Genomic DNA, 11620 nt, shown 5'->3' with positions numbered 1-11620 from the left:
TATCGCCTCTCGGGTTTTTATTATACTCATTTGGGAGGAAATGAGCTCTTGCCAGGCAAATAGCACCCCGCACCCCACTTTTCATAGCTGTGCAGGGCCGAGGCCTGAACAACCCTGCGGGCAATCCCCGAGCTGCCGATATTATATTTGTGAAATGTCCTTTTGTTGAAGCTTTTAACACCTTCTTATAACGAATCATTTGTTCTTTTCTCTTTAATTTTGATAGACAATTAGCCATCAGAGATACACCAGTTGACTGTAACCGAGCATTAAACTCGCCTTTATGTAACGCTAATTTAGCATAGCTGCTTTGTTTAACTTTGCTATATAAGAACCAGGTTTTGTAGCAAAAAAAAAAAAAAAAAAAATAGGTGTAATTTTATGTGGGGCTTCATTTCTTTTGGCCCTATACGCAGCAAGCCCTCTCCTCTTTGTGAAGCGTTCTGCTGGGGCCTGACGCCATTTCCCGTGCCTAGCACCTGCAGGCTGGGGTGGGGAGGGGGTGGGGGGAATTAGTATTGATATAGATTTAGTTGAAATGTAATCTCTTAAATCTGTCCAAGATTCGGGGAGATAATTACACTTTCACTGAATTGCCAGGGGTCAGCGTCTCAGAGGACCTGAGGAGCTGATTTACTAACAATAGTGTTACATAAAAAATGGCGTTTGAGATTATAATGTTAATGGCTGCGGTCACTGGGGAATGCGGCTGCATCCAACTAATTCCATGTAACTTGTTTTTTGCCTCCCTTTCCCTCCCTCCCCTTCTTCTCCAGCTCCGTCTTAGGAACGACTGAGAGCTTCGCGATGTTTAATTTGGTGGCCGGATCCGGAAGGCTAGGACACCGGAGCTTGGGGTTGACACGCTTTTTCTCAGAGTATTTGTGGTGACAGGTTGTGGCCTCGACATCAAGGCTGGGCTCTTCCCCACAAGGAACAGGACTAGGGCACGGACTCCGTGCACCACGCACAGAGGCTCGGGCTGGAGCGGAGCACGCACGGGCAGCAAAGGCGGACCACGGCTTCGGGAAGAAGCGCTGCGCCTTCCCAGGCCCGCCTGAAACTGGACCTGCCCCGCTTCTATCGGCCTCAAGTCCTTGGGCAGGACATGGATGAGGCCCTGTTCTGTACCCCACTCGCCCTCCCAGGCCGCACTTCGAGACCAGAAGCCCCAGGAACCTGGGGATGCTCACTTGCCGCCGCTAACTTTCCCAAGTTCCAACTGGAGTTTGGTGGGAGGCCTGGACACACATGCAGAGAGGGATCCGGAATACGGAGAGACACCGCAAAGTGCAGATGCTAGCTTGCGGGTGGGCGTAAGCTTTGAAACTAAGAGGTCAGCCTCCTTTAGGGTGGAGACGGTTAACGAGTTTACACTCCCCACACACTTGTCCAACTCTCGTCAAACTTGACCCACATTGGTCTCCACCCACAGAGCCTAGACTCCCTCAGAAATCCCATGACCACCCCTAACTTGAAGCCCCAGCGCTTTGTCACCCAGGAAACTGCTGCTGGGCTCGTCTGTACCCTCCGGTGAATGAGGAGCCCCTGAAACAAAAATCGAGGGATGACGAGGGAAAAGCAGCTCCTCTTCCTGGGTAGGACGAAAAGAGCTAGTTTTGTGACTTCCTCCAGGGCCGCTCTGGGCCGGGCAATCAGAGGAGGCGTCCAGAGCCTGGGAGTGTCCTCAGGCCATACCAGGGGTCTTCGGCCTAGGCCTGGACCCAGGACGTGGCCATTGCTGATATCCCGAGTCCAGGAGCTCAGACTTTCTCCTGAGGGCGAGACTTTGGAGTGTGAAAGGGGGACGCCTCTGCCCTGTACGTCTTACTCCCTGCGCGGCGACTTGGGTCGGCAGAGCGCTCGAGGCTCGTCCTGCCAGACTTGGGCGCAGGCCTTGCCCGGGCTCTTCCTTGGGCTGGGAATTCTGCTTCTGTGAAGAAAGGGTGCTGGAGCCGCGACTTGCGTGTCCGAGGAAAAGAAGGAACCGCCCCCTCGGCCTAATACTCCCTCACCCATCTTACCTAGTCCTGCGGCGCCCGCGGACTGGCCGGGCACCCGTGGCCCGCGGGGGCGCTCCGGCTCTCACCCGAGAACGCAGACGGAGAGGCCTGGGCGCCCAAGCCCTTGGCCCTGGGGGGTCCCTACGCACCGCGCATGTTTACGTGTGCGCCCCCTTATCTTATATGTAACAGCAATATATATGTTAATTGAAAACTTCTGAATTTAAAAAGGTTGTGACAAGTTATAATTTGTCCTGTCAATGCCTGGAATCCTTATTTATCTCTTTAGCTTGCCTCCCGCTCGCGCCTGTCAGCTAACAGCTTGCCTAACTCGTTGACTTCCTCACTCATGGCACGGAAATGACAAATGTGCTGTTTTATCCGTACAATTTATTTCATTATTGTTGCCAGCACGACGCATCACAATCAATCATAAGGAAGTCCAGTTGGCAGGTGTCAATCTTGGTGTGTTTTTGTACGTCTCAGTCTATATTTAATCCAATTATAAGGGTCACGGAGTAAGTGCCAATCCTCTTGTTACAACTCACATCTTATTTAAGATTTAAAGTAAAAAAAAGTCAACTCCATCACATGGATCTTGTGGGGGAAGGGAGGGGATGCCTTTGAAACCCCCCATCTCTCTCTCTCTCTCTGCTTCTGCCTTCTCACCTCCAGTTTAAATTACGCAGCCATCCCTTTTTATTAAAGAGTTGCCGGGAATCCGAGTTTTATGAGCATTTGTGTGCAAATGAAGGCTCTTGTTATTTTGCTAAAGTAGAAGCAGACTTAATGATGAGAGATCTTTCCGCTCATTGCCCATTCAAATACAATTGTAGATCGAAGGCGGCCTTGTCACGTTGAGAAAAAGTGAATTTCTAACATCCAGGACGTGCCTGTCTACTTTCAGCGAATTGCATCCAATCACCCCCAGGGAATTCAGTTAATGTCTCAGTCTCCAACCGGACAAGGGAGAGAAAGAAATCAAACACAGTGCCACGGACTAACGTAACATGAAAACGTTTAGAAGGAGAGGAAATGCAGAATTTTCTTGAATTGATTGCACTAGAGAGTTCCTTAGTGGGAAGGCAAACTGGAAGGATTTGGAGATTTTCCCAAATCTCCAAGAGAACTTTGTGGTGGGGTAGAGTGGACAGAAAAGGGAAGAAACTAAGTATTTCTTTGATTGAGAGCAGGAAAATAATTGAATAGCAGAGAAGCCACACTCTTGCATAAATCATGGCTTTATGCAGTTCTTTAGACCTGGGTGAAGAGATAGCAATTATTGTAGCTTTGCTCCATATTTCCTTTTTTGACACTCAGATTTACAAAACATTTCTCCAGTTTTTATTTAATATCAAAATCTTGAGGAAGTGGAGGAGAGGGAAGAAAGACCAAGAACCACATGCACTGCCCAGTAAATTTAATTCCTGAGATAAGATATGGATTTCTGGCTTGTATAGCTCTTTGAAATGACACACAATATACACATGTATTTTTTTTCTCAATTAGGGACTTTTTGCCTCTTCCTCTATTAATCTTTACGCGGAAGAGTTTTATTAAACCCCTTTATAAACTGGCACCCACCCAGGAATAATTTTAAATTGTATTATATTATTTTAAAATAATACTTTTAAAAGTAGAAGTTAACAGGATGTGTTATCCGTCAACTTAGAAAAATGAAATTAAAATACTGAAGGAAAAATCCATTTCTACTTTTCCATTGTTGCATGACTCAATGCCCATTCTCAGTGAAAGGAAAAATACTAAATCAATTCCTACCCACCCTGTAGCACAGATCCAACGTAGGGGCTCCTCCAGTCTGGAAGCTGCTTTATTTGCATGAAGCAGTTAAGGAGAGAGAGAGCGAGAGCGAGAGAAACATACCTTGGACAAGAACAACAGATCTCAGCTACAGTTCAAGCTAAAACCGATCTATCTACCATCCCCACTCCCTCTCTCCTTCCAACCAAGCCTTGCTCTCTAATCTTTTCTTTCCTTTCCTTCCCTTACTCCACCCCTACCCCCCACCTCATGCCCCTCACCTCCATCCCCACTTGGCTTCTTTGAGCTGGAGGGGTAGCTCTGGGCTTCGGGGCAGTGGTAGGCCAGGGATGACCGGGGAGCCCCCACCCCCACCCCCCTCCGGCACACCGGGCGGCTGCGGAGCTCGCTCACTGTGGAGAATCAAACCTTGGGACTGCCCTGGGGGTCGGACAATTTCAGTCTGGGCTAGCCTGAACTGAGGGGAAGCCTGAAAGAAAAGGGGTTTCTTTCCCGTTTCTGGCCCTTTGCACCCCACCTAGAGCCTGCCTTAGGTCGCACTCTGCATCCCGGGTTGCCGGTCGTCGATGACGCCCCCGGGCCTCCCGCGGTGCCCTTCTGCCCGGTGCGGCCTAGAGAGTCTGCCCAGGCGGGGCAAGCCCGGGCCTCGCAGGCTGAGCACCACGAGGGGTCCGGCCGGGCGGAGCCGTCCACAAGACTGGTGGCAGGCTGGAAGGGGAGACCCCCGCTCTTGGGTTCTGGGAGGATCTCCAGAGTTCTCCCGGGTAACAAACGACACAGGGTACCGAGCTTCGGCAGCCGCTCAGCTTGCACCTTCCCTGGTGGCGACCCCAACACGGGCTTCCCTCGCCTCCTCCCACCCTGCCTGCTGTGCCCGGGGCAAATGGAGAGCGGCTTCGGCGTTGGCCCGGAGCTCGGAAGAAGGGCCTGGTCCGGCCTCGCCTCCACCGCCCCGCGCTCCCGCGCGGCCCCAGCGCGCCCTTTATTGACAGGCAGATAAGCAGGCGGGGGCCGTGGCGTTTCCAGCGTCGCTCTCGAGCACCCTGCTGGGTTGCAGGGATCCGCGCACACTTAATGGCCTGGACTCCAAACAAGCCCGGAGCAGCCTTCCCGGCGGCCTCCGGTCCGGACAGAGGGGGCGGGTGCCGAGCAAGTCGCGGGCAGAAACTAGAGAGTAGGGAGGCCTACTCAAGCTCGGGGCCTACCCGCCGTCCAGACTCTAAGGCAGACCAGGGGAGACCTCAGGACATCTGGGGCCGGGGGCTGGACCACGTCCTGGAGGGGAACTAGAAGATTACCAAGAAACTAGGTCACAGGAGATGGCCGGTGGCGGCAGAGAAACCCGAGCAAACGCCTCTCTGAGCGCCAATCCCCAGCGGAGCCAGGCTTCGGGAAACAGGACAGCGGTAGGGTCCTGGCCCAGATTAGAGTGGCGGGTGGGGGGATGGACTCTCCCTGCCCCTGACACAGGAAGACCCGAGTGTTGAGATGGGGAGAAGTGTGGGGAACTTTTTAAAATAAGGAAGAACACCACGCTTAGACCTCTCGGACAGCAGCCTCCCATTCTCCTCCCCACCTCTACCCTACCCTCAGGGCCTCCACAGGCTGAGCAAAAAATAAAAATTAAAAAATCAGCTCTGGCGGGGAGCTGACCAGGCTAGGAGGAGCCGGCAGTAGGGCTACTGCGAGCCGCCTTCCGGCCTGTTGCGAAGTCCTCCACCTGTCCAGGTGTGCTGGGGTTGGGAGCAGGAACCGCTCCACCTCTCGAGCCTCGGCGCCATCTGTGTGCTGTGCTCTCCCTTCTCCACCCCCGCCCCCAGCAAAGTGCGTAGGAACCGGCCCTGGCACCCTCCTCCGGCCTAGGTCTCCCCCTCCTAGCCTCCATACACAGATGCCCCCAGGTCTACCGGGACTAGGCTTCCCAGGAGCTGCCCGAAGGCAATTCCACACCCCATCACATCCCCTCCTGCCACCTTGTCAAGCGCCCCCTTCCAGGCTGGACCTCGGTCACTTCCAAGTTTGAGACCCGGATGGAGGCAGAGAAGGAAGGGATTGGGCAAGGAGAAGCCCCCTCCCCTGTTTGGTGGGGGGAGGGGGACACGAGAATGACAACGCGGGTCTAAGTACCCATCGAAGGATAGCCAGGCCCAGCTCTACTACGCTGTCTCCCAGACCACAGAGGGTGTGAGCGGACAACAATCAGGCCACCAGATCAGTATCCTGCACACCTAGCCCCAATTTCTGTTGTTTTCTCGACCCCTGGAAAGAGAATCTTGACTTCAGAATGTGGGGTTTTCCTATTCTCCTCCTCTAGGCCACAAAGTCAGCAGTTAACCACCAAGCCAAAGATTAATAAAATCAACTATGTTTTCTATGTGACTGGAGCCTTTCAGCCCAAGGGGGCGAGGGAACCTGGAGCAGGCGCTGTTTGGGGATCCCTCACAAGAACCTAGTTGGCCTGGCCAGGATTTTGGCGTAGCCTGGGGTAAGGGCTCGCTTGTCCTCTCCCGGGAGCCCTAGTCTGTGCCCAGCTGGTGACTTGCAAGCCGGAAAGCCAGATTGGGGTACCCATCGTTCCTCGAGCTCCTCCTGAAAATGATTCCTTCCAGAGGCCCCTCTCAACCCGGGCGCAGCTTCCAAGTCCCTCGGATGAAGTGACTCCCTCTGCGATCGGAGAAGGGGACCGGATGGGCACCTGGGAAGGTAGCTGGCCAGCCTAGGGGGCAGGGTCCCGCGTGCCAGCGGGGAGGAAGAGAGCACTCAGGAGGACCGGTTTCCTGGAGTTGACTCTACGCCCTAAAGGAGGGCTGGGCGGACTGGGGCCGGGTTGGGCGTGGGTAGCCACGGGCCGGGCTCAGGAAGGCCACGGCTGGGCATAGAGCGGGCCGGACTCGGGGTGGGGAGGGGAAGGCTCCCCCCGCGCCCCAGCGCAGGTCTGCGCCGAGCTGAGCCCAACTCTAGCCGCCATGACGTCACGCGGGTCGGGCAGCCAATGAGGACCGCGCTGGCATGGATATTAAGGAAAGTTAGCGCCTGCCTGAGCACCCTCTTTTCTTATCATTGACATTTAAACTCTGGGGCAGGTCCTCGCGTAGAACGCGGCTGTCAGATCTGCCACTTCCCCTGCCGAGCGGCGGTGAGACGTGTGGGAACCCGCGCCGCCAGGCTCACCTGCCTCCCCGCCCTCCGCTCCCAGGTAACCGCCCAGGCTCCGGCCCCGGTCCGGCTCGGGGCCCGCGCCGCCTCTCCGCTGCCTGCGACGGGTCCCCCAAATCCAAGCCTACCTCCAAGGAGCCCAGGGGCTTGACTTTTGCTTTTAAAAGGAGGCATTGCAAAGGTGGATTTGGTGAGGGCGGGATAGTATGGGGGAAGGGGGTCTTGTCTTTGCCGAGCGAGATTTTCTGCAAAAGTAGCAAAATGTTCCAGTTCCCAGAGTGGACTTCTAGTTGGGTGCTGAGCTGGGGGGGGGGGGGAAGGGGCGGGGAGAGGGAGCCGGGGATCTGCTGCTGCTGTCTGCAGAAGTCGCTCGCAACCGTGAGAAATGCAGGAGGGGATGCAGTTTGCACCCAGAACTCCCCGGAATCGCAGTTCACGACACGCACTCGTGAAGTCCCCACCAAAGCCCGGAGCGCGGGGAAATGCCCCGCCGCGGGTCGGGCGGAGAGCAACAAAAGTTTCCAGCGGTTGCAAAGTGTAGATAGTTGGACCGAAACAAAGTCTTAGAGATGGGAGTTCGTTTCTCAGAAGGGAGCGGAGGACGAAAGAATGCTGCCCGCAGAGCTGGGCAGCGCGTAAAGCCCCAGCGTGTGATTTGAGCTTCACTTCGGAAGACCTAATAATTAGCGATTCTCACTGAGCTAGAACGCGGGCTCGGGTTACCGCGGGCGCTGCGCTCGCAGTCTCGGTGGGAAGCTTGTGGGCGCCAGGGGAGCCTGGCCGCTGAGCGCCGGGGAGAGCAGCGCCGGGCCACTCTCCTGCCCCGGGACGGCCCAAGCCGGGTGCCAGAAGTTTCTCCGAAGTGGGTCAGGGAAGGGCCCACCCCAGACTCAGACTAACCGGTGGTTCCGCGGAGCGAAAGTTCCGAAAGTCCAACCCCAAGCGGCCGCAGACTCCAAAGCGGGCTTAGGCAGGGCACAGGGGCGCTGGCCCGGGAGGCCTCTGCCTCTGCCTCAGGCCCGGGCTCGCCCCTCGCTCCCACTCGTGCCCTGGCTCCCCCTCTCTAGACTTTCGGGGGGCACCTTCGGAGGACGTTTGTACCTCAGGCACCTGTGACAGGTGCTTGGGATCACTGCCCAACTGGGAGCGGTGGCCGCCCGTGCCCACCTTGCCTGGGAAGCAGCAGAGTGAGAGAAGTGGCCAACTGGCCGTGCGCCTTACCTGGGCCTGGGTCCTCTCCTTCACGGTTTCCTTTCCCCGGAGCTGGGCGGCAAGCAGGTTGCCCGCTTCGCAGTGGGAAGTGGACCTTCTCCTCCAGTCATAAATCAAACCCAGTCATCCTCGGGCCTCCTCCCTCATTAGAGATGTTTATTGGAGATCGTGTTTATTCGGCTGTCACGGCGAGAAAACGCAGTGACATAATTACCTCTGACCAGAGTCCTCTCCCCGCGCCCAGGGCGAGCTGGGGACCTCCTCTGTCGCCTTCTCACTCCCGTGCCCTCCTTAATCGGAGGGCGTATGTGGTTGCCTTGTCCTTTTTTCTCAGACCCTCTCATATAATTTGGATTATTGAATGAGTTACTATTCAGATTTCCCCAGGGCCTGGGCGTTTATTTATTTATTTTAGAATCTGAAAGGAAAACCGAAGGAACCTAACACCCCTCCAGGGCAGAAGGGGGCAGCGCGGGAGAGACGGAAGGAGAGTCCCTCTCGCTGCGCTGCGCAAACTTTCCGGCCCGCCCGGCTGCTGCGCGCGGGGCCCAGACGCCACCCGGCGCCAGAGGCGGCCTGAGCAGCGGGGAGCTGACAGGGAGGGATGGATGCCGCTATTGGTGGTGCTGTTTGTTGTTTTATTTTGCATTCTTTCTCCTCTCCGGAGCAATCTCAGACTTCAGGGCCCCAGGTCGAGGATTCTTAAACTCCCCCGGCGGAACTCCGCGAAGCCAACCCGCAGCTTCTCCCCCGCCTCTAGTCCCTCGGCTATCCCCGGCTTCGATTCCCTCCCCCGACCCCGACCCTCCCACCTCCACCCCTCCCCCACTAGCCAGGTTTGTAAGTCACCGTCTAGGAGTCAGAGTTAGAAAGTGATGAAAAGCGCCGAATTGTTCTCTAATTGAAAATACTTTTTTTTTTTTTTTTTTTTTGGTGACCGCACCGACAAATATCTGGGATCCCGGCTTTTGATCCCTCGCTGCCGCCTCTGTCTCCAATCGCTAATAAAACTCGCATTGAGCCCCTTAGTGCCTTGATTAACAGGCAGATTAACTCTTACTGGGGTGGGGAACAGCTTGTCCCAATCAATGTCATTTTAAAAGCCCGATTCGCTTAGCTCCGGTTCCCTGGCTGCTCGAGCGAGCCAGCCATGACATTTGCTCCCTCCCCTTTCCCCAGCCTCAAATCCCCCAGCAGAGCCCCCAGTTCCCAGCCCGCTTGTTCCCTGCTTCACTCCAGGACAAATTGCAGGACTCAGTCCCTGGACTTTAAAATAAACAGCTGTTTTAAGAGGGAATCTCCATGGAGAAAGGACTGAGATGGCCTTGGCTTGCTTTTCGTTTAACGCTGAACTCTTACCTCTGGAGGGAGGAGGTTACAGGCAAAGGAGAAATGGGGAACCGTGCAGGGTGACGAAATGGAAAGCAAACTTTCCTGAGAATCTTATTTGCAAAAATCAGAGAGTACCACTGCTTTTCAAGTGTTCCACACACCAGGAGTTTTAAACCTGGTCCCTATCTGGACAATAGCTTGTAGAGTCACCGAAGCAAAGGCTTGGGAGTCCCACCTGCGTGCAGGCTGTAGGGATCTCTTCGCTGGGAGACCCCGTTGGACAATGCTTTTTTAAAAGTATTTTTCCCGCGGAGAGTGGGGGGAGGAGAGAAAGAGAGACTCCTGCAGCCTAATGTGAATGAAAGAAGACTGAACCCAGAGACCGCCCTGACACACTTGTCATTTGACAGGAGGCAAGAAAGGGCGAGAACATCGCGGCTTTCCCCGAGCCCAGCGTGGCCACAGCCTGGAGGCACCACCCTGCAGGCTCCCGGCTCTCCTTGGCTTTCCAGTGCTCTGGGCTCGGGAGGCTGCTGGGTGAGCTGGAAACCCGCAGGTTGCTGGAGAAAGGAGAGAGAGAAAGACCCCGAGTGGAGGAGGCACCCCGAACTGGGCAGCAAGGGTGGGCACCTTAGCCTTTTGTGCTGGTTTGCCCTGATTCATCAGCTAAGGTATCCTGGGAACCCACTTTCCTAGGGCCTGCAGAGACAGAGTCGTTTGAGGCTCTGCTAAGTGAGCAGGTGTCTGTGGAGACTTTCCTCCTTCAAAGAAAAGCTCCTCTCTACCCATCCCTGCGCGCCAGCACCGTGCCTCTGCTTGGCGGTGGAAAGCGGCAGTTCAGAGGTGTTGCAACACCGGGTGGGAGACTCTTGGTTCTGAAGCCGGGAGCCGAAAGCACATTCCTCAAGAACCGGACACGTCTTTGCCTTGCCAGAGGCCGGCTCTGGACCGAAAACCTGGGGAGTGGGTACAGGCAAATGCCAGGGGCCGCTGGGGGTGAGATGCTGCCTGATCTCACCCTTAGGCGCCAACGCTGGCCAGAGGCTCAGGGCACTCTCTGGTGAGCAGCGGTCCCCCAGCGTGACTCCCTCGGCACAGATAGCCTCCCCTACCGGGTGGGATGACCCCAGCGGCCCCTGCAGGAACAGGCCAAAAAGACGTCCCTCTCGGGCGCCAAAGGGCGGGGGGAGCGGGAGTACCTGGCGAGAGGCGGGAAAAGGCGACACAGAAACGGAAGGCGTGATTTCCCCGCCCTGGAGGGCAGCAAGTGGGCCTCGATCCTGTTGGAAGTCGCAATTAAAATGGCGACCTGAGAGTTGTCTCAATTTTACATACACCTCTGGCCCTGGCGTGCTGCACCTCGGTCTCAGCTCCGCAACCGGCCACGCTGCCACCAGAACAGGTACTTGGCAGAGGGCGAGAGGTGCCCCACCAAGTAGAACAGCACTCCCACCCTCCTCGAGATTCCAGAGACTCTCTCCCTCCAGGGAGAACAGGAAATCTCGCTCTCCACCCCTCTCTCCTTAAACTTTGAAAACTCTGCCTCCCTCCGGGATGGGCTCCCCCCGCCCAAAATATTGACACATCGGAAGCAGCCAAGTCCTTTTTGTTTCTTGTTTGTGCAGAGGTTTTACCAAGAGTCCTTCCCTAGCCCCCACCCCCACCCAATGACGTCAGTGGCATTCACTCCCGGCTCCTTGCCTGTTATGATTTTTTGTTGTTAAAACTTTTCTCCGAGGTGAGGTGGGGGTTGAGGGGTGGGAGAAGGAGCTAATTCAAAGAGCCAGTGCCCTGGGGGGAAATAGCAACAAGATTATGGCGGCTTCTTTCCGTGGCAAAGCTTAAGAAGGTGCTAATCCACTCGGTCGCTAATTGAAAGGTTGTAAAAATGATATTCGCCTCCAGTTCGGACAGTCTCTGGCCTCTCTCTCCCCCACTCTTGCTTATGCCCAATGGACTTGAGTTCAAGCTTCTTTAACACTTGTTTGAGAAGTAAAAAGGAAGAGAAAAAGAACGCAGATTCCTGCTGGTCTGGGACCTGAGCCCGCTGCCCCACTTCCCGGGATCCTCTGAAAGTCGCGGTCCTACGAATTCTCGTACAGGAGGCCGCTGACCCCAGCTCCTGGCACCACCTC

Source organism: Phoca vitulina, unplaced genomic scaffold, assembly GCF_004348235.1.
Source record: "Phoca vitulina isolate PV1807 unplaced genomic scaffold, GSC_HSeal_1.0 scaffold16, whole genome shotgun sequence".
In the NCBI taxonomy this organism is placed as follows: Eukaryota; Metazoa; Chordata; class Mammalia; order Carnivora; family Phocidae; genus Phoca; species Phoca vitulina.
This window is presented reverse-complemented; position numbering follows the sequence as displayed.